General features: G+C 36.9%; 1 long non-coding RNA gene across 1 annotated transcript; it reads right to left on the bottom strand.

Annotated features, from left to right (window-relative positions):
• Positions 1-2,165: 2,165 nt before the first annotated feature.
• On the bottom strand, positions 2,166-21,857 carry LOC119857774. The gene is made up of 4 exons (XR_005293696.1): positions 21,777-21,857; positions 15,027-15,156; positions 12,324-12,500; positions 2,166-2,294 (listed from the first exon to the last, which is right to left on the bottom strand). It is a non-coding gene; the product is annotated as an uncharacterized LOC119857774 (long non-coding RNA).
• Positions 21,858-23,654: the final 1,797 nt, after the last annotated feature.

The raw sequence follows: 23,654 nt of genomic DNA, 5'->3' as shown, positions 1-23,654 counted from the left end.
TGTATAAATATGTATGTATCACAATGAAAACTAGATAAATATTGTGATATAACTAGTCTTCAAATGAGCAGAAGAAATTTGTTTTCTATTTCTCAGAGGACTTGTACAGACTCTTCAGGATTTTGTTTTGCTTTTTAAGCCTTTGTCAGCTGCACGGACCCAAATGCCTTATCAGAATAATGAATTTTTCAATCTTCTAAATTGTACACACTTACCAGAATCACAGGAACTCATCGGGGTTTATTAAAAAGCCCGTATATGGAATGTACACAGAATAGGCCTCATCCTACAAGCATTCATTCATGCAAATACTACTGCTGAGTTCAGTGAGTTAATTAGTATGGCATACATGATTAAGAGTTTGGGGGATCAAGCCAAATAGCAGTAAAGTCACTGATTATTGCTTAGGACAGCACACAAAGTCAATTCTCCTGGTGCTTCTCCTGTGTCATAAGAACGGCCTTACTGGGTCAGACCAATGGTCCATCTAGCTCAGTATCCTGTCTTCCATCAGCAGCTAATGCCAGGTGCTTCAGAGGGAATGAACAGAACAGGCAATCATCGAGTGATCTGTCCCCTTTCATCCATTCCCAGCTTCATTCACAAACTTGACTAAGAAACTGGAGCGCACTCCTCACTTTCTGACAACTAATTCCTAGGTCTGGTGTTCTGTGGAGATGGAAAGAAGACAGAAATCTGTGAAATCTTTGTATTTCTTTCTCTGGGAAAAATACAGAAATCATTCAGCCAACATGCATATAGCTAGGAAACGTGGATGACCAGCATTAAGCATTGTTTTGAGAGACTGATTCTTTTTAATCTAAGAGAACTATGAACAACAGAATGCTTCTGGTTTTTCAGAATGCTTTAAAATTTATTCTTACTAATTAAAGATATAACAATCTTTTTGTAAGGCAGTGATCATTTTTTGATGATTAACCTTTTATTTAATGTCCCCAGCAACCAATTTTTAAAAACTGATTATGCCTTCAAAGAGCACAATTTAGAAATATGGGACCAGATTCTCAGCTGGTGCAAATAGACAGAACTCTATTGACTTCAGTGGAGTTATGCTCACCAGTTGCATATCTGGCTCATAGCTTTTTATGGAATATAGTTGAAACAAAGTTAAGCTTTCACACAATTCCCATCCACTAAGTTGGCTCCTGGAGTTTCCAAGCAAGCCAGCAGCAGATGGCTGAGACTTCTGGACCGAAGGGGCTAGATTTTGCATTGATGTCAGTGGGGCTTCCTGCATGCTTAACTTTAAGCATGTGTTTGTGTTTTTTGCTAGATTGCTCGGGACCTTATATCATTGAGTTCAATAACCATTAAATGAGGCTTACATTTGTCACCAGAATTTGGCAGATCCCTTTCTTACGTTTTTCATGCTGTATCTTATAACAAAAAAAAAAAAACCCCTCTCAAACCAGTATCTCTGTTTCTAACTTTATGTGAGCAAGAGTTTGGGATAAACTGCATTTAATGCACTAGAGATTGTGTAACACAGTTTCTGACAAAACAGACGAAATTATTCCAGACTCTTGCTCATAGTTTCTTCAGACAGTTTTAAGCACATTTTAAAGAAATGGAACCAAAGCAATTAGTATTAAAATTCACAAAGTATTAATGTATAATAATATTTTTCTCCCAAAGATATTTTTCCATTGCATCAGAATAAAATATGCTATTTTTCCCTTCACTTCCTTGGTTAATTCCATTATAGTTAGCTTAAATTATATAAAATATTATATCACAGATTTCTATAGCTTGTGTTAACAAAAATAAATGAAAACAAGGATTTCAATAAAACTTTGCAAACAATTCCATCCAATTCCACCAATTCCAGTTCTAGCTTGTCAAATGCACATACGATCTCAGCTGTAAGTCCTTTCATTTATGTGTCAGTTTTCCGCATAATCACTGATTGAAAGTATGGATTTCTGAATATAATTTCTACAAAAAGGACAAAATGACAATTCTAGCCTTAAGCTTTTAACTATGTCTTTAGCAATGACATTTTTTTTCTCATAGGTGGTTCTATACTACTATTACTAATTATTATTATACTAGTAAACATTTGCATGTGAACAAATTGAATTTGTTGAAATATTAATAGAAATGTACTACATTATTAATAAAGCATAAAACATTCATCTACTTGCCTTCCTTTCACATGTTATCAGACTCTGTTCAGGGTATAGCTTGATAATACTGTGAAAAATGTCCACAACCATTCATTCAAGCTTATGAACTTACTTTAGCCACGCGTGCACCCCTTTTGTGTTTGTGATCTGTGAATATGAATACAATCAAGTTTTCTGTTGTGAATGTTTGTTGGAAGTGAATTTCGAAGTCTCAATTTGCAAGTTATTTGTGGAAAACAGATGCAATATCACATGCACAAGTATTCACATTTCAAATTCAAAGTATCACTCATAGAAAGGAATAATCAACTGCAAAAATACAAAATGGGAAATGACTGCATAAGAAGGAGTACTGCAGAAAAGGATCTGGTGCTTATAGTGGATCACAACCTAAATTAGGTTGTGATCCACTATATATATATAAAATGTAATATTGTTGCAAAAATAGCAGACATCATTCTGGATGTTTTAGCTGGAGTGTTGTAAGCAAGACACAAGAAGTAATTATTTCATTCTACTCAGAACTGATGAGGCCTCAACTGGAGTATTGTGTCCAGTTCTGGGTGCCACCCTTTCGAAAAGATGTGGATATACTGAAGAAAGTACAGAGGAGAGCAGAAAAAATGATTAAAGATCTAGAGAAAAATGACCTATAAGAAAGATTGAAAAAGCTGGGGTTGTTTACTCTGTAGAAAAGAAGACTGAGGGAAAACATGACAACATTCTTCAAGTATGTAAAAGATTGTCATAAAGAGGAAGAAGAAAAGGAGTACTTGTGGCACCTTAGAGACTAACAAATTTATTAGAGCATAAGCTTTCGTGAGCTACAGCTCACTTCATCGGATGCATTTGGTGGAAAATTTATTAGAGCATAAGCTTTCGTGAGCTACAGCTCACTTCATCGGATGCATTTGGTGGAAAAAAATTTTTTCCACCAAATGCATCCGATGAAGTGAGCTGTAGCTCACGAAAGCTTATGCTCTAATAAATTTGTTAGTCTCTAAGGTGCCACAAGTACTCCTTTTCTTTGTGTGAATACAGACTAACACGGCTGCTACTCTGAAACCTATAAAGAGGAAGGTGATACATTTTTCTCCTTATCCACTGAGGACAGGACAAGAAGTAATGGGCTTAAGTTACAGCAAGGAAAATTTAGGTTAGACATTAGGAAAAACTTCCAAACTGTAAGGGTAGTTAAGCACTGGAACAAACTAGGGAAGTTATGAAATCTCCATCGCTGGATGTTTTTAAGAAAAGGTTAGACAAACACCTGTCAGGGATGGGGTAGATCAGTGGTTCTCATCCAGGAGTACATGTACCCCTGGGGTACACAGAGGTCTTCCAGGGGGTACATTAACTCATCTAGACATTTGTCTGTTTTACAATAGGCTATATAAAAAGCACTAGCGAAGTCAGTACAAACTAAAATTTCATACAGACAAATGAGAAAGCAAGCAATTTTTCAGTAATAGTAAACACTTTAACAGTAATAGTTGCAGTTTTGTATTTTTCTATCTGATTTTGTAAGCAAGTAGTTTTTTAACAGAGGTGAAACTTGGGGGTACACAAGACAAATCTGATTCCTGAAAAGGATACAGTAGTCTGGAAAGGTTGAGAACTACTGGGGTAGATAATATTTAGTCCTTCCCCAATGCAGGGGATTGGACTAGAAGACCTATCTTAGTCTTTTCCAGTCCTACATTTCTGTGATTCTATCTACTTTGGAAACAGAAGCAACACTATGTGACTTTTATATGTAAACATGTAAAACAGGTTCAGAATTCAATGTGTGAGAGACAGAGGTTTAATTTAGGGAGGCTCTCAGATAAATTCTCAAGAGTTCTGGTCTGAGTTGCTAGTTTGAAAGAAAAAAATGGCTCCGTATACTTTTATGAGTGTTATTTACAATTAATAAATGAGCAAAATTAGAACCAAACACATTGGTAAGGTTAAATTACTATAACATGTACAAAAGTAACTAAATGTTAAACAATACAATTATCAAATCAAGTTCACAATGGAAACTGAATCAATAAATCAATGGATTAACAGTGATACTGAATTAAATCACTAATTACTAAGCTCATCATATTATCACCAACAATCAAATCATGAGCATAATACAGCAGATAGTGAGCTTGTATAACTCTTTACCCAGGAATTTAAGGAGATAGCCATCTGTTTTATTCTAACCCCCTAATTAAAGGGCTCTACCCATGACAAGGAAATCAACTGAACCAGTTGAATATTTTATTATTGAAACCAAATTAGTTAACCTCTCAGCCCTCAAGATAAATTGAGGCTCTCCCCTGAAGTTACTGTATATGTAATAGCTATCCTGCTTTCTCTCCCAACAACCTGAATACACAATTTTAACACAATAAGAGTCAGCAGCTCTCACAGCCTCTTATACCTGACAGCTTACTTTCTTCAATACTTTTCACCAAACCCAGAGACCCCACAAATGATTTTACAAAGCAGGATTTTCTTAGGGGTTTTAGTGGTCAGGAATTATTCATGCTATCTTCCCTAATGCTCATATGCACACACTCTCATTGACTGACACCCCTCCTACTCCCACACCCTTTGAAATAAAGACAAAAAATGGGGACATCTTCCCAGTCAAAATAAAAGAGAAATATAGAGAAAGGGAAGAAGGTACATAAGATGAAAAGGTTCAGATTCTTCAACTTGCATCATCTCCAGACTCACGTGTCATTAGAATCAGGACTGTCATCAAGAGCATCATGTGATGGTGTCACTAATGGGTATTTTTAGGCAGCTAGGCTGTTAGAATGGCATGGCCTATGGTTGTCTTCATCTCCTCTGTAGATAGGACCAGCCTCGGAAAGTAGGGGCATCTATGTGCCTTGGAGTCCTGAAAGAACATGAGGTCTTACATCTTCACTTTGGCCTTTAGGGTTGTGATTCTAGCTTGCTCCACATTATGGCACCTTTCAAAAGTTTTCCAAGTAAATCATGTGCATGACATGTCTCAAACTGTGACATAATCTAATCCTCACTGAAGTGGGCAGCTTGATCTGATTGGATAGTCCCCATCAAATTGGCAGTTTTGGCAATGTCCTACCATTGTAACCACATGCTATGTGGGCTTCAAAATATAAAAGTTGGGACAAACAGGAGACAATTTTGAGGAAGCTTTCCCCAGTCTCCCCCTGTGGGGTCCCAGCTAGAGGGTACCAGATGGCACTAGTATCTGATGGAAGATCTTAACAAGGTTGTGAGTATAATGAATAGCCTAGCAAATGGTTATTGCCATTCACTCATTTGCCTATATCTTCACACATTCTCTCAGCATTTCTTAAACTAAATGTAGATGACTCATAGCAACTGTCTCATCACTCTTTCACAAACCAAAGAACTGGAAAACTAGTTATTGTGGCTTAACTGTGTGAAAGGTCATGGCTTAATCCTAGTAACATTCCATCTAGAAGGAGAAAGCTTCTGTATATCTTGCCAGTATAATGCCATTTAAGATAAAGAACATTAAAATGCATAACAAATCTAGATTTTCATATAGCTATTTCTCTCACAAAATGCTTGTTTTCCATGGTTGTTTAACAACTAACATATTTTCTGATCAGGACATTCAGCCTAATTTTGATTCCTGAAAAGATACTGGAATAAATTATTAAACAATCAGTTTGTAAGCACTTAAAGGATAACAGAGTTATAAGGAATAACCAGCATGGATTTGTCCATAGCAAATCATGCCAAAGCAACTTACTGTCCTTCTCTGACAGAGTTATCCATCTGGTGGATGGGGGGAAACAGGATATATGATATATCTTGATTTTAATAAAGCTTTGACACAGTTCCACATGACATTTTCTAAAGCAAATTAGAGCAATGTGGTCAAGATGAAATTATTATGAAGTAGGTGCACAACTGCTTGAAAGACGATACTCAAAGGAAAGTTACCAGTGGTTCACTGTCAAACTGGGAGGGCATATATAGTGGGGGCAGGTGTCAGTCCTGCGTCTGGTACTATTAAGCAGTTTCATTAATGATTTGGATATGATTTGGATATGAGTGGAGCATATGCTTATATATCTTGCAGATGACACCAAGTTCGGAGGATCTGTAAACACTTTAGAGGACAGGATTAGAATTCAAAATGACCTTGTCAAATCAGAGAATTGATCTGAAATAAACAAGATGAATTTCATAAAGACAAATGCAATGTACTACACTCAGAAAAATCAAATGCACAACTACAAAAAGGGGAATAACTGGGGAGGCAGTAGTACTGCTCAAAAGAATCTGGTGATTATAGTGGATCACAACTTGAATTTTAGTCAACCATGTGATGTTGAGAAAAAGGCTACTATTCTGGGGTGTACTAATAGGAATGCTGCAGGTAAAACATGGGAGCTAATTGTCCCATTCTACTCAGCACTGGTGAGGCCTCAGCTTGAATACTGTGCTACACCTTAGGAAAGATGTGGACAAACTGGAGAGAGACCAGAGGAGAGCAACAGAAATAGTAACAGGCTTGACCTATGAGGAAAGTTTACAAAAACTGGGCATGTCTAGTCTTGAGAAAAGAAGACTGAGGCAGGAACCTGATAAAACTTCAAATACATGAAGGGTTATTACAAAGAGAGCTATGGTCATTTGTTCTCCATATTCACTGAAGATAGGACAAGAAGTAATTGGCTTAATCTGCAGCAAAGGAGATTTAGGTTAAATATTATGAAAAACTTTCCAGCTGTAAGGGTGGTTAAGTTCTGAAATAGGCTTCTAAGGGAGGTTGTGGAATCTCCATCATTGGTGATTTTTAGGAACAGGTTGTACAAACACCTGTAAAGGATTATTTAGATTTACATATTTCTGCCTTAGTACAAAGGGCTGGAGTTGATGACTTCTCAAGGTCCCTTCCAGCCCTATATTTTTATGATTCTATGCAGGAATTAAAGACAGACACGGGGTGGATTTAAGCAGCAGGCTGCACCTTTATATACTTAATAATGGGGAAGGGCACTAAACACCTACCTCCACTCACATGCCAGGCATTTTACTGAGTACATTGGGTTACAGGATATAACTCAAGATAGACCCTCTTCAGCCTACTCCTAGAACTTAGCTCACTTCTGAATACTCTCACTCTCTCTCACTCCATGAGGGGGACTTCAGCCTGTGAAGATTTCAGGTCTTTCCTTTTTCTTACAGGGAAAGATCCACCAGCAGAATCCTGGGACTCATTTACCTCTGGGAGCTGGCCCTTTTTAGCCTTTATCTTCACTGGCCACAACTTGCAACAAATTAAACATTCCCTATAAAGTCGTAGAGTCATATCACCTAGTCTGAGCTACTGTATTTCAAAGGTCACCAACACTGCAGCCACACACTAAATTCAACAACCGAAAGTCCGCTATTATTTGCTAATATTACTTTCTATTCCTAATCCTTTAACTTGACTGTGTCTCCATGATACTGCAAGGAAGGTGAAAAACCAACCGGGCCACTGCCAGTTTGACCCAATGGAGAAAAAATCCTTCCTGATTGCCAAAACTGGTCCAACCTCCAGCATCCTGAAAGCAATTACTTCACTTACAGGGAGAGATAGCAGGGCAGTCATAAAGGGAAAATGGGATCCTGAAAGCCAAGGCATATTTTAAATTTGAGGGGAAGGAGCATGTGATAGCCAATTGGCTTCTCTATCCTCCTTTGGCTAGTTGGGGGAGGCAGAGAAACCACTACCCCTTGCACATTCCTCTATACACCAACATAAGAGCAGAGGCCTGCTTCATCTCTCTCCCCTTCCCCCTCTTGAGTTTGGGCAGCATTCCTTTAGGCTGCCCAAACATCCCTTCCCACTGATAGTGCAGATGGGGGCAGAATTTTATGTGGGGTGTTTTTTTAAAGTACTGTACTCTCATCCTTAACTCCACATTAATGCATGTTTTTGTCAGAACATATCAATGGTGGTGGTTTTATTTGTGATATAGAACAATTTGAATTATTATGAAAGCACCAAGATCAATGTATGGGGATTTAAACTATAAATAGAAGGAATAAATCATGACTAGTAACCCAACATAGCTGGAAGAACAACTCTCAGATATTGAATACTCACCAATAATTGTTCTGATAAATCTTCTGCACTAAGGACATTCACACCAAAAATGGTAAAAAGAGAAGGAAATTGTGATATGTTTGTAGAAAAGCAACTAGCATTTTTAGCTAAATTATGCATTGCACATTGTTCACTCAGTTCTATGGTAGTTCATATCAGTGAGCCTGACTGAAAAACCATTGAAGCCAATGGAAAGACTCCCACTGACTTCAGTGGGCTTTAGATCAAGTTCAAAATGTTGCAACACCAGGGAGAAAAAACACAGCAAATAATCATTTTTATAGGCTAGCCCCCTCCATTGAGTTAACATGGCACGTGTATATGTGTCATTGACAATGCCTGTCAGGATGGCTCTGGTAAAGAAGCTAGAATTACACTGAAAACAAAAGACAAGTTGTAAAAAAGAAAAAAAAGCCTACTGCTTATCCCCTCTAGCCAAGTTTTGTAAGGAACAGTACTTTCTCTCAATATTGGTCTCTGGATAGTTGTTCGTTTCAAGGATGTTGAAGGAAGGGAAAAAATAGTGAAGTTATCTTGGTGACTATCTCTTTCTGCAGTTAAGATGCTTCAAAGGTTGGCAGTTCTACAGTAATGGTTTGCAGGGGGTGATTAGATCAATCTAAGCTTAAAATGCTCAAGATATTTTGTAAATGTTTTTGAAAAATAAAAGTGCAAATTTGAACACCACTATTTTCTAAAAAAAATTATAGCACTCTTATTAGTTAAATGTAAAGCCTAAATCACTGAATTACAAAGACCATCAAAAACAGAAAGCACTTTTAATCTATCATGTTAAAGAAACAGGCTACCTGCCAACCAGCCATTATTTCTCATTCAGTTAAATAATACAGTGCATTTTATGACTGGACCACTAGAAATGAATTACAGAGCTTCATCTTTATTTCATCAGTTTACTGCAGCATTAATGTAAAAGTCAGATTTGTAATTTTTGTCTGTGTAAGAGCTGTAAATATGAATTTTCTATTGACTGAGAACTGTTCTGTTTCCTTCAGAAGGCTTATTCTAATGTTCAGAACCTTACAGAGCTACAGACTACAACTATTTATTTTCCTTTCACTTGCCTGGCTTTGCATCATGGTGTCTCTGAATAGTCACCCACTAGTCATGATAGATGTCTTTGCTGTTGATATGGTCACAGCTAATGAAAAGATGGCATGAACACTTACAAATGTCATCCAGATTTATGAACCAATAAGAGAAGCTAAAATGCTAAACCAAAGAAATAGCTAGTGTACCAGTCCTATCAAAGAAATTACTCACTTTGCAGAACTTGTTCTCTGTGAGACATATAGTCCTGGCAGAAACATTGCTTGAAATGTCAACTTTGGATGAATGTTTCAAATTTTTGGTTTTACTGTGTTTTTCTTATCACATTGAAGTGTTCTTCTAATACAATAATTTGACATGTCTTCTGTTGCTGAAAAAATACCTTAATGCAATAAGATAGAAGGCGAATTCACTTTGTGTTGATAATGTATCCAGGTATATGACATTCAAATCCAGAAAAATACTCCATTAATGATACTTGGGGGATTTAATTTTTTTTAAAGCCCTGACCTGACAGATCCTAGCCACCAGGAAAATTCAAGGGTTTGGGGATGGTACCGAGAACGGATCAGTTAAAAGCACACAGTATCACTGACAGCTGGCATACAGAAATTAATGTGGGATTTCTTGGGTCTCCAAGAGCTATTGAGCCTTGAAATGTGCAGTTTTGGCTGGGCAAAAAACTATGTTCTCGATCCTCCAATGGTGTAAACTGTCATAGCTGCATAGAACCACAGTTTACACCAGCTGATGAGCTGGCCCAACCTTTTCATTGCATATTGCCTTTAGTTTTGAGTCAGAATACAAACTGGGCTAAATATGTGCATTTCTAAAATGCTGGGAGTAAACTTTTCAAAAGTTAGAGGAAGGGTGATCCAGTGCTTACGGCACTAGCCTAGGACATAGGAGACCTGGTTTTAAGTCTTTGCTCTGCCACAAACTTCTTCTGTGCTTTCCATCTGCCCCTCCCTCTTCATACTTTCTTTTCATCCTCTCTTTCTTTGATAGGTTTCAGAGTAGCAGCCGTGTTAGTCTGTATTCGCAAAAAGAAAAGGAGTACTTGTGGCACCTTAGACACTAACAAATTTATTTAAGCATAAGCTTTCGTGAGCTACAGATCACTTCACTTCACTAAGGTGCCACAAGTACTCCTTTTCTTCTTTCTTTGATGTTGAGGATAAATCAGCTACGCATCCTATCTTCCTTCACCCATGCAGCTGAAGAGCATGAGAAGAATGAGGCAACAGATACCTCTCTTCCTCCGGATATGTGGAAATAATGGAAGCCTATACACCATTTATTTGTGGAGAGCACAAGGGCAGATTTCCCCTTCCCAAAATAGGAAATGTAGGGCACTGGACAGGGTCACAATTCTCCATCCCCTTACCTCTCAAAAGTGCCTCTTCCCCAAAGGGCAGAGACAGCCTGGTAGCTCGAATACCCCTAGACTTGACACACATACTGACACCCTGCACACTGTTACTGAGTGAGCAGCTGTGATAGTTGGCTTACCAGAGGGGGTTACAGGTCCCTCTAGCATCAGCTCTCTAGTTTGGCTTCCCTTGTTTTTGTAGACTTTAGCAGGATTTCACTGTCAGTAAAGTTCTCAAAATAAGGTTAGAATTTTCACAAGATTTCAGCTTAAAATAGCAGATATTTAATGAGATCAGCTGCTCATGTGAAATTTCCTTCTCCATAGGCTGAAATCTCACAAGAATTGCCATTCTCATGAGATTTGATACATGTCAAGACAAGAACCAAGCATACATGCCCATTAATGTGCAGGATCTGAACAAGAGCTAAAAACATAGAAGTTGTTTCAGATTTAAATCAGGTATTAGTTTTGGAATCTCAGCTGAAAAATAAATTGGGTAAATAAAGAGGCTTGGATTTGAGATTGTTTGTTCTGGGTTTTGTTACCCATGATCTCTACAAACTATAACAAGATACTGTACTAAATTGCAGAAGTCTTAGTGTATGGACACAGCTCAGAAAAGTATCCCCTTTAAAGGCTGTACTTAAACACATACTTAACTAGAAGTATGCTATTATTCCAATAGGATTTAAGCACATGCTTTCAATAAAGCATGTGCGTAAATGTTGTCCTGAACAGAGATGGATTTAAGCACATGCTTAAGAGCTTTCCTGAATTGAGACCTATATGGTCTCCAAACAAATGCTGTATTTCACTTTATCCAAGGTTCAAGGAAGATTATTGTACCTTAAAGCTAAAAGTATTGTCTTCCAAATATACTATGCTATGTTCAACAGAAAAAAAATGGTGATCTAATCCATTTTAGATAGGAACATTTAAAAAACAATAGTAATGGTTCAGAAATTTTCATTAACCGCTTTGTCAAAAAACTGGACCCAGCTCAGACTAACTGCTAAGGAACAGGAATTCTTATTGGAATTGTTAATTTCTATGTAATTTGCACAGGAGCACTTTGTTCAAGATGTTTAAGCAAAATTTTGCTCTTGGTTATATCAGTGTCACACTCCAGAGTAATGCCACTGAAGTCAGTGGAGTTACTATGGATTTATACCAGGGGAACTGGTCTTATCTGAACCTGATTTTTCCTTCCCTTTTCTTACAAAGTCTTCCAAACCTCTTTTTATACATACAAATACTCTTACAGTCACCATTAAAGAAGTGGCTCATTGCTGGAGTTATCCTTACAGATTCAGAGAGACATAAGATGCAAATACATTGAAACATGTTGAAGAGGAGAACTTTGTCCTGGACATGCAGGAAAAAAGACAAGATGCAAAAGAGTGGTTTAATTAGGCTGAAACTTTGTTAATTTATCTAATCTGGGAATTATCTAGTAATAACTCATACAATGCAGGCGATCGCTCTTTCCTCACTTTTTTTGACCCTGGGGAGGGCTGCTGTCAACTCCCCACCCTTCCAAATTTGGAATCTGGACATGAGAGAAGAGTCCATCCATCAGGACAGGGCATATATATATACCCTTCCTCTGGTGCACAGAAGGCCAATGGCTTACCTGAACCCCTTCAGACAGGCCTGAAATTTCAGGCAATGCCCCCATTGCTCTTCAGACCTGAAAAACGATGGGAACTAAAGGAGCCATGACCTCATTCTTCCACTTGATGAGACAAAGCCTTTGAGGTTGCTGGGATTGCATTTAGATATTACATGTCTTTTGAAGATTATAGATAACCTGTGAAAATATAAGAGAACATTAATAAAATCCCAAGGAAATGATAAGTTGCTACTGGCCTGGCCCTGCAATGGTGCAGAGTGGCCTTAACTCCCATTGACTTAAATAAGGGCTATAATAAAGCTACCAAAGAGAGGCAGTGTAAGTATATTCATACTCTCTACTCTCTCAGTTAAGACTGTGATCATAATGAAGGTCATACGTCTGTGTTGTTTTCTTTAGGATGCATATCTTATGCTTCATTACTATCAGTTTTTTCCTGCCAAATTTAATTGTCCATTTATTATTTATAACACTATTCTGAGTTCATAATTTATTGAATTCAAAATGTTAAAATAATGAAAATTACTTACAGCATAAGAGAATGAACTGACCTCCTTGAAAAATCTGTGGTATCCAGACTAAGTTTTAATTATGCCCTAGAATACTGTTTTATGAATAATACTTATTATATGGCATGATAATTCAAATGCATCTTGCTCATATAACTTTGAAATCAATAACAGCACCTCCAATGTATACCCCAATATATCCAGGAAGGTGCAGTACCTCTGAAAATAAGTATGATTTGGCTTTAATCTCTTCACCAACAGCTGTAGGATAAAATTACTATTTAGACCCTAAAAAGAAAAGGAGTACTTGTGGCACCTTAGAGACTAACAAATTTATTAGAGCATAAGCTTTCGTGAGCTACAGCTCACTTCATCGGATGCATCCGATGAAGTGAGCATCCGATGAAGTGAGCTATAGCTCACGAAAGCTTATGCTCTAATAAATTTGTTAGTCTCTAAGGTGCCACAAGTACTCCTTTTCTTTTTGCGAATACAGACTAACACGGCTGCTACTCTGAAACCTGTTATTTAGACCCTAGTTTCAGATACAGTCTTTGTTAGACATGGAGTAGGGGTATGCACATATTTGATATCCCTTTTTTTCCTTCTGACTATAAGGTCCTCTCCTGTTCATTTTAAGGACTCCTGTAGAACTGGTTAAATCTTATGTATTCTTTAGAGCTGATTGAATAATTTATTATTTCAGAAATATTGCTATTATTTATTAAACAAGTTATTCAACAAATCCATTGCTTTGGTCAGCTCTAGAGTCCTTTGTTAGGTGAAAAATAGCTACTATATGCAAGAGCATGGCTTTCCCCTACCACATCCATTATATTTTAGATACAAAGAATTACATTATCTATATCACTAATTAACGTTCTATTGTGGCTTGTTGTTATTATAGAGAAGGACATTTCTGTGACTTAGCAGAATTCCCTATTTGTTTGTTTTTAAAAATATGACTGGTTCTCAAACTACGTACTACCAAAACTTATTAATAACTTTTTCCAATGACTACTTATTTTTTTATGTACCTAGTACACAGATTTTCAAGGAGATTAAACATTTGTAAAGGTCATAATCATAAATTAGCAGGAGAAAAAGCAATGTTTGATTAAAGTGAACATTTCAAATAAGGGCAAATTGTTTAATAATCTGCAAATCCACAAGGGTATGAATTTTGCTTCCAGAATAAATTTGGCAATTTTCAGGCCAAAATAATCTTCCAATCCAAAATTATAAATTGAAAAGATGTAAATTGGATAAACTAATGGAAACTGGATGTGATTTTATTTATAGAGAGGTGGTAGCCTCTGTATAATATTACAAATATGTTTCCACAAAAGAGAGAGCTCAACCATTTATCTGCTTCAATGAATTGCTATGCAAACATCTTAAAGACAAGCTTAAAAATGGAACCATCTGTACTGTTCATTTCTTTCCATCCTGAATCTGATGAAAGGGAAATATCACATGATTTCTCCAATAAAATCTCACAAGAGTTTTGTATAATCAAAATGGCTTCTTTATAGTTAGTTGAGAACTGAGAATGATTGGAGTTGACTCACTTGAGTCCTCTAGCTGGATTCTTTCTAAGTACAACTAGTCAGGAAATATTTGACAATCGATTTTTTCCCCACTGAAAAATACCATTTTGTTGAAACCAGAACTGCTTGTGAGGCAGTTTCAAAGCTATTAAAACATCCTTTTTCAACATTTTAAAAATGAAAAGTTATGGGTATTTTATTTGAAAAGACTTTTTGTTTAGAACATTTAGTACATTTAGTCTTAAAGAAGGGAAAACGGTCAAAATTGAAACAAAGCATTTTGGAATTATTGAGACAAAGTGTTTCAGTGGACCCAAATATAACTCATTTGGGTTTGATGGTTCATTAAATATTTTGTGATTTTTAACTTTTTTTAGGTCCCAATTTCAGATGAGAAAAAAACAGAAGTCTCAAAAATTCTAATGGGACAGGAAAATCATTCCCTGCCAGCTCTGCTTCTAACTCCCACCATCCCCCAGTCCCCTATGAGTAACCAAAACAAACAAATCAATACAACCTCAGTGTTTCCTGTACTAATTCAAAAAGTCTGCTGCAGTGCTTCCATACTGTGTTCTTTGAACTCCTTCCATATATTTGCCACTGGGCAATTATGCTATAAAATCCTGTGAAGAGTGATGACTCACCTCCTTTGGATTCCAGGCACATAGTGAAATCCTCACCTTCTGCACATTGATGATGGTTATGCTCCCTGCAGGCAAAAATTCTTGAAGACTTTCACTCAGAATGAAGAACCCTCTTCCGAAACATATTCCACTAAGAAGATAGATAGGTCAACATACATACAAAATGCATCTCACAATATTCTGAGAAGCAGGTAGTAACATTTCTATAATTTGTTATAATGAAGATATAACTTTCTTATAGATCAGATCATTTTATTGAACTCTGTTTGGATCTGATTAAATAAAAAATGCCAAACCACACCAACATGACAACTCTGAATATAACTATTTTCCATATTCTTCTCCCCCCGCCCCCTCCCCCGTTTTCATTTTCCACTTCATTGAGAGATGATGAATTTGCATTTTCAGGTTGATGTGGATTGTAAAACTTTGAAAAAGATTTCACTCTGAATGCTTCCAGAGATTTAAAGTCACATGACTGTTCTGCACCTCTTACATTCTGTTATGGGATCGTCCAGAGGAAAGGTTTATTGACAGAGGGGCACCCATTTGGAGGTGTCTGCACTGGCCCCTCAACAGCAAATGGTATAGATGAGCTGTAGCTGCTCTTCCAGCCCATATAGAGGTGTAGCAACTCAGGAGAGCAGGAGTAAGAATTTAAATCTTTCCCTGACCTAAGGTAGGGTGGGAGGAGAGGTAAATTTTGCCTTTCCACCAATTCATATTTGAACTTGAAGCCTGATTAGTTGGGCTTTCTGAAGGTGAAGGGAATTTCACCTCAAAGGAAATTCAAGAGGCATACAGAGGCAAAAGGATGAAGGATGTATCGAATGTTCTGAATTTTTACAAGGTACCATAGTAAATGTTACAGGGTTATGGTACAATACGAGTTAAAATGCAAACAGCTATGTATCAGTACAAGTGAATATCAGGTTTTGCAACTTCTGACATAATCTTTTATTTTTCATAACTGAGAGCCTATTGGCAACAAAATTTAATCTGAAGTGTACAAATACCATGGTGACAAGTACAATATGAAAACCTGAATAGAATAGTTCATTGTCATATTCCATTTAATAATATACTTTAAAATATGTATGTGTGGAATGGGCAAGCAACAAAATTGCACTTAAGTTCTTTGAGACACAAATTCCTCAAGCTTATGGCACTGCTGATAGACACTCCACTCCTAAGTCTTTTGATTCATATGAGGGCTCAAACCAATCCAGATTTGTACACCTGCAGCTGGTGCATTCTCCGGTTAGTACATTTTTAACACATCATCTGCCAGGGGGGAAAGGGGAAGGAGGATCACAAAGCAGCTGCTGGCATAAAATGAAACCTTTCATACAGGGTGAACTGGGGATTATATGGGCAGGTGGGGGGTGGGAGGGAGGGAGGAGGGGCTGGCAAAAGACATGAAGCTTGAAAGCAGGAACCTGTTATTTTAAATCATGAATTCTGAGAGGCTTTTGCTTCCACCTAAACACTGAATCCCATCCAGGTGTCTCTAGATCGCATTGCCTTAAAAAAATAAGGGGAGGAGGATGGGGTAAATATTTTCTTTGTTTTTAAAAAGAAAATGATAAGTGGATGAGTGTTGTTTGCATTTTCTATAAGTGTAACATGATACACTGTGTGAACAAGAAGAGAACCCTCATATAAGAAAATTAGTTGTATTATGCTGGGTGCTTTTCTGATATGCTACCAGCCCCATTAGGGAGTGAGTGTTCACCTAAATTTACAGCCTTATGCCATCCTGACCTCAGAGGAAAAGGTTGCCTTTTGAGCCTCACTTGCCACACCACCAATTAGATTTGTTTTTATTAAATTCTAAAACTTCTCCCTTTTAATGTATTATATCCTGCCTACAATTTAGGGGAACATTAGAAAATAATTGAATTCACATTAAGGTAAACCAAATTCTTAAATAATAATAGCATAGGCTATTTGAATGTATTCTCATAACAGCAAATCCCTTTAAGGTCCCCAAAGTAAATTAGTGCTGTCTAGTATGTGTGGGGGGAAAAAAGAGACTAATTCAAAGCGAATTAATCTGCAGTTCATTAGCAAACACTAATGTTGTTTTGGGAATGAAGGAAATTAGCAGGATTATAATTATAAGCAACAAGTGTCTTCATAAACATCTAATTGCCTGTCAAGGCTGCACAATATACTATGTAGGGCTGTTGGATTGCTGTATACCATAAATCAGGTTTTCAGTTATGCAACAGATTGTGAGTATAATGTAGCACTGTGCATATGAAAAGGCATTTCAGTGACCAGAACCATTTTACAAGTGTCAGCAGGACTGTTGAATTGTAATATTTAGTGAATTAAAGAACAGGATCTTTTTAATCTTTGTTAGGCACCTTACATTATTGTAGTCAGCTGTGGCTCAGTTCAACTCCCTAGTACTAAAGACAGTAAATCAACCTTATATACTGAAGGCAGGGATTCATATTGAAGGACCAGTGCGGCAAGTTCTCAGGTCTATGTCTCTGTTGGTGTGGTTGGGTGGGGATGTACACAGTTGTGTGAGGGAAAGGCGGCCTCCAGCTACCAGTAAGTCACTTTCTTTGGTAGTGGAAAACAGAGATCGTCCACCAGGGGAATTAACTTAGGTATTGACTTCTACGGGGGCTTGTTATGTTATACAGCAGCCATCCCACAAACAGCCCTGCATAACAAACAAGCTTGGGAAACAGAAATCATTATGATGCCTGTGGCTGCTCCAGCTTGTCTTTTTAGCAGGGTCACTTGATGCACGTGAAAGGGATTTAGGAGAACTAGGTTGCTTAGAAACTGACAAAGCCTTTTATGATAGAAGAATTTCTACATTCAGAACTCTTCAAAGCCTTTATTTTTTTGTATGTTACATTCTTTATTTTGGATCCTGAATCCAAAAGGGCTTGATGGATTCAACATGATACCAGTTGTTTATAAAACTTGCTTGATACAAATTTCATGAATCCCAAATCCCATTGATTCCAGAAAGTCTTACACAAAAGGCTTGAAAGAGGAACATTTCAATGTGTATTTTATGCCTCTGTTATAATTTGATTTGCACTTTCTGCCTCATTTTCATAGTCAGTCAGTTTAAAGACCTGCATCAGTGATTCAGCCATTTGCAAGTTGACAGAAGTGACACACAAATGCATGGATAGATTAAAGCTACTGTAGCTAGAGAGATCTACATTAATGAGTGCAGTGGCTCTTCTAAATGTGTTCTTGACAAGACTTTCAGAAAACACAAACATATGATGTCCTATTTGTAACAAGTATAGTGGAATAAATTCAAGAAGTGAAAACACTACTATATTTTAAATCTTTATTTTCTCCTGTTCTCCCTTTTTTTAATGATAGCAAGTATAAACACATAGTTTGTATTGTATTGAGGCCATACAAATGGGTGATTGAGTCCATACAAACAGCAAAATAAAACTACATGGCATTAGCCTAATATCTTATGATCACTGAGCCAATGCAGAAGTCCATTCTCAGGCAAAACTCTCATTGACTTCAGTTCAAGCTTTGCTTGAATAAGGGCTGAGTAAGAACAGGGCTTATAAGTTGGTGGAATAGCTGAGAAGAAGCACAGGCAGTAAGGTTGGCTAAGCAGCTGGCAATATTTATGAACACAAACCAAGCAGAAGGAACTAAAAACAAAAACTTAACTCAGCTCTGGTTGGAGAGCATTGGCTTCTCTCTAGCATTCTCCCCTTTGCTCACTTCCTTTTGCATAGGTGTTCACAGAAAGGGAAAGGGGAGCTGAGTTAATCCTATCTATACTGGAGATGAGGTTGTGTCCATGCACCATGTCAATGTCCTCTGCATAGAATCCTCACATTATACATCCTGTACAAGAGATGAAATTCCAAGGGTAGAGTTTCTACTAAGGAGTACATAAGAGTAGAATGCCATGTCCAATGAATCATTTTTCCTTTAACCCAGCCTCCACCACCAGAGTTACTAGTATCTGCAGCTGAGGAGATGGTAGGAGAAAATGGGAGTTGCATAGTGCCGTCTTGCAGACCCTGCACATGTCTAATAGGAAGTAGGCTATCAAGAGCCCTGGAGACAAACAGGACTGATTTATTCTCTGAGTCATACCCTGAAACAAGTTTCATCCTAGGCTTCCTACTGCCTTAAAAATACTACAGTGTCATGGTGGGGCGTCTGTGGAGGCAGAGAAGGTAAGGTACTAAAGTAGGATGTCTTGAGCAATTATTTATTATAATTTTATTATTATTATATTGGCAATTTTAAATGAAGCATTGATCTTGTATTGAGCGCTCTCTAAAGACCCTTCTTCATTCTTTCTGCAAGTAATGAAGAATGAACAGTTTGTGCATATTTATAGTTTATTTTATCATCAGTCTTTCTTTCTAGAGTTATTTTGATTGCACCAAAGGCTAAAGAATTATCTTGGAATCTGCACTCATGCAGTTTGGCTGTGTCAGTTTTCCTTAGGCAATCAAAAACTATTCCCTCCAGCAAGATTCCCTGTCACAAGCTCTCCTATCTTTAGGCTTTGAACAATCAACTTGCTCCATCTTCTTAGTGAAAGAGAGAAAGATTACTGTGCTGACACCTCTTGGCTGATGGATGGATTATGGAAAATTATACCTATCACTTATTTCCTTACAAATATTAGAAATTGGTTATAGATCTGAAACATGAAGGAATGTTTAAAATGTGCAACAGGAATAGGCCTGATTCTCATATCTACTATGACCATTTTATACTTTTCTAGTAGTATAAAGGGGTCTTAAACTAGCTGTAAATATATTTCCCCCATTTCCCATTTAAACTGGTGGAATAGTGAAAGTTGGGCTTAGTGTAAATAAAAGGCCAATAATTAGGTAAAATTCTATGCCAAAGTGTATATTATGGAAAGAATAAATTGTTACAAAATAATGAAAATAAATCATAAGGTAACATTGGAAAACAATTTTGAGTCTTTTAATTAATAAATTAGCTCTCAAAGATAGTCTGCTGGGTCACAACTCCTTCAAGCTCCAACTTTCTGGTTCCGTGACAACTTCTAATATGGGGAACTCCCTCTTTGGTCCTCTGTGATGATGTTTTGTTGAAAGAGGCAATGTCACCACTCTAGCCAGGAACTAGAGGTAAACATCCTCCTTTAAGACAGATATCTCAGTTACTTGAATGATGGTTCACTTCAAATGTTGTCTTTTAGAGAAGATATTTAAATACATGGGCTGGTGAAGTATTTATTCAGCCACAGCTCTTCTGTTTATCTGAAGCTATATGCAACAGATTAGAGAACTTTGGCTTTTAATATTGACTGCTGAAAGTATGGACCATTTTAAAAGTTATATTCAAGACTTTGAATCTTACATCCCTTTACATTGTATTGTCTGCTAATTTAGGTTCAGCCAGTAATTTGTTAGTAATAGCTCTTTATACTGAAATAGCATTTTATGATTTTTAAAAAATGAAAGTAAGTAATTGTTTTTGACAGATTTGCCAGTGTAAATACACAGTATAAGTACCATTCAATATACATATATGCTTATATAGTTATAATTACAACAGGTCTAATTTTTAGAGAAATTAGAGGTGCAACTTCATATGCAAAAGCATGCTTAATTCGCATTTTCAGATACTATGATTGTGCATGATATCTTGATAACTGTTCATACAAATGTTAGAGGATCTGCAAGTAGATTTCAGTTAGTGTGTGTACAAATCAGGCCCAACTTTCACATACCTCCCCTGTTGCACACCTCCCCTGTTTAAAAATTTGGCTCTTTTATGTTACAAAATATTTAGTATATTGGTTTCTCATAGACAAAGTGTCCTGTACTGTCAAATTCTATTGAATGGGGGTCAGAGGGAAGAGAGAGAGCAGGTATTTGATAACTATGGCATAAGGATTTTCCATGAACAACTCAAAAGTATAGTTTATCAAAAGTGATTCATTTTGCTGCCAAATGAAATGCTTAATGCCAAATATTGTCTGGGTATGTTGTTTAGTACTAGTCAGCAGTATGTTGAACAGAAGCTAGAGAAACTAGAAGGTAGAAAAGTCCTAGAGATTTCCAGGTGAATGTTCCATAGTTCTTTAGACTCACTCTTACAAAAAAGAAAAGAAAAATACATGCATTGGATAAAATTGAGAAAGGCAGTGGAGGATGTCTGCTTCTTCCTTTTCCAAACCCAAAACTTATGGAAAGTAGGGAAGTTTTTCATAAAATCTTCCTGTTGGAGCAGAAGATAGCCTAAAGATACTGTACTATATAGGGAAAATAGCAGAAATGTTTTCTATCAGGGGAGATGACTTAGATATGTCCCATTGCTCATTGGCTCATGGTAATGAAGCAGCAGGTGTAAGGAGATAAAAGTAGTCTCTTCTCTAAGCACAATAGGGGGACAACTATCATCCAGTTGCATGTAAATGGAAACAATGGCACAGGAAGAGAAGACATTAAACAAACAATAGGTGAAGGAATATTGATTTGCAGGATAGGTTTTAAAATGATGCCGCCTCTAAATCATTTAGTTTAGATACTTAAAAGCACGCATTGGGGAGTATTAAATAATATGTTTATTGTAGGTGTTACTGCTATTTACATTCACCAGAAACATCAAAATATAAATAATTTAGCTTCAGTCAATTTAACATTCATCATTACTAATGGCTTCCCCTTTTCCGTCCAAGTAGAACAAACAGGGTCTGGCTCTAGGGTTTTTGCATTCCATAGCAGACATGAACATACTCACCTGTCACAGCCCCAGTAAATTCCACAAAGTCACTAAATCTCATGCTGTTCTAGGCTTATTCTAGTTGACCAACAGAGCACTAAGGACAAAGCAAAAAGATCCTGAATTTCATATTAGAAAAATAGCACATTTAACACTTTTTGTATTAAATAAGTTATTGAGGTTAGTAGTGTTGCTATCAGATACAGTGCAGTTATTCAGCGTGAAAAGGAAAGGAATTTCACTAAAGCCAGTCTCTAGAATCATACTCAGTACAGCTCATGCAGGAGGTTGGGGTTTTCCCTCGCAATCGTGGGGGCTGTGGTCACCAATGTAAGTTAAAGCTACCTCATTCTAAAAACATCTCTTTTAATCAACAGCAACGTGAATTCTATTGTTAACTATGGATGCATTTCGATGGGGAGATCCAAATTGAATATTTTAATTGTGTTTCTACACCTACACATACCCACTTAAGTGGGTAAAGTCACTCAGGTGATTTTAATCCACAGCATCAGGGCCAGGCCATGGGCAGCCTGTATGCACCGGTCAGTTACCAAGTTGCAGTCAAAGACATGAGTAGCTGGATCAGGATACCAGGGAATCAGAGTAAGGCCCCAGGTTACAAACAGAATTTTAATAACCCATTAAAATTATTACAAGAAAAATTTAAATGTAATCCCCCGGGTAGTAATTTTGCAAACTCCATATCACCAGTGAGAATGAAGTCTAGATGACATCATCCTGCTGCAGAAACAGTGCTGGACTGGAAGGTTCTTTCTTTTTTGATGTGGGGTTGTTGTTGCTTCTTTGTTCTTTGCTGCTGCTATTGGCTTGTAGAGGTGAGATGAATAGGTTGTGGTGAAATGATACTACTGTGATGAAAGTGTTTCTGTTTTCTCTCTCAATTCAGAGAAATGTATACTCTTTCTCTTTCCATAATCACACTAAAGGAGGAAGGCACACATCTTCAGGGCTTTGGCTAGATTCAAATAATAGCCACTGTCATCTTTGATTGGCTCAACACCTTCATGGGTTGGACTTCACAATATCTTCTGCTCATGAATATGCATACTGTTAGTGCATGGGCAGCAGAGTTGTTACTGCTTTTTATCTCTGTGCCAGAAATTTTCAGAACATCTTTAAATACAGAGTTTTAACTCTTTCTTTCATTCCATCCATTTTATGAGATAACCTTTAGTTTCATCAGGGTTTAACAGAAGTTAAAATTATGTTTCAAATGAGTCTAATCACTCCTATTTTCTTTAAACCAAAATGATTATTAAAGAATGTCTTTAACTTAAATGATCATCAAAGAATTTATTGTCTTTTCTTCTTAACATCTTTGGAGAGATGTTTCTTGTTTTTCTGACTATGGTAAAGAGTTGCTTGAGCATTGTTGGTTAACTAATTAATTCCCCAATTTACATCAATATTCTAATATACAAATGGCTTCTTAAATTAGGAACAAGTTATAACATCAAATGATCTTCCTATATTTGTACATAAAACATCTTACTATTCATATAACAATGATATCGGACAGTTATTATATGAAGGGTTAAATTTAAATACAGAATATTTTCAAATCTGTATCTCAAAAGAAGTTTGTGACATCTTAAACATTTGAAGAACAACAAAGTTTTCACCTTTAAGTGGAAATGAATTAGAAGTAATTAATATCCTTTGTAAAATATTTTCCAGCCATAAAGTTGCTGGAGTTAAGGTTCTCCTTAACATCTGTAGAACAAAGACATTACAGTTCTTGTAAAAGAAATCAGTTTCAGTAAAGATATATCTAATATTCTTTGTGTGGGTTTAAATTAGAGGTTTTTCTTTGCAAATGGGAGATAGACTAAAAGGTTCACTTTATGACTTAGGCTACATTTACACTGCACC

Source organism: Dermochelys coriacea, chromosome 6, assembly GCF_009764565.3.
Source record: "Dermochelys coriacea isolate rDerCor1 chromosome 6, rDerCor1.pri.v4, whole genome shotgun sequence".
NCBI lineage: Eukaryota > Metazoa > Chordata > Testudines > Dermochelyidae > Dermochelys > Dermochelys coriacea.
Note: the sequence above shows the minus strand (reverse complement) of the source record. Positions and strands in the feature narration are given on the sequence as shown.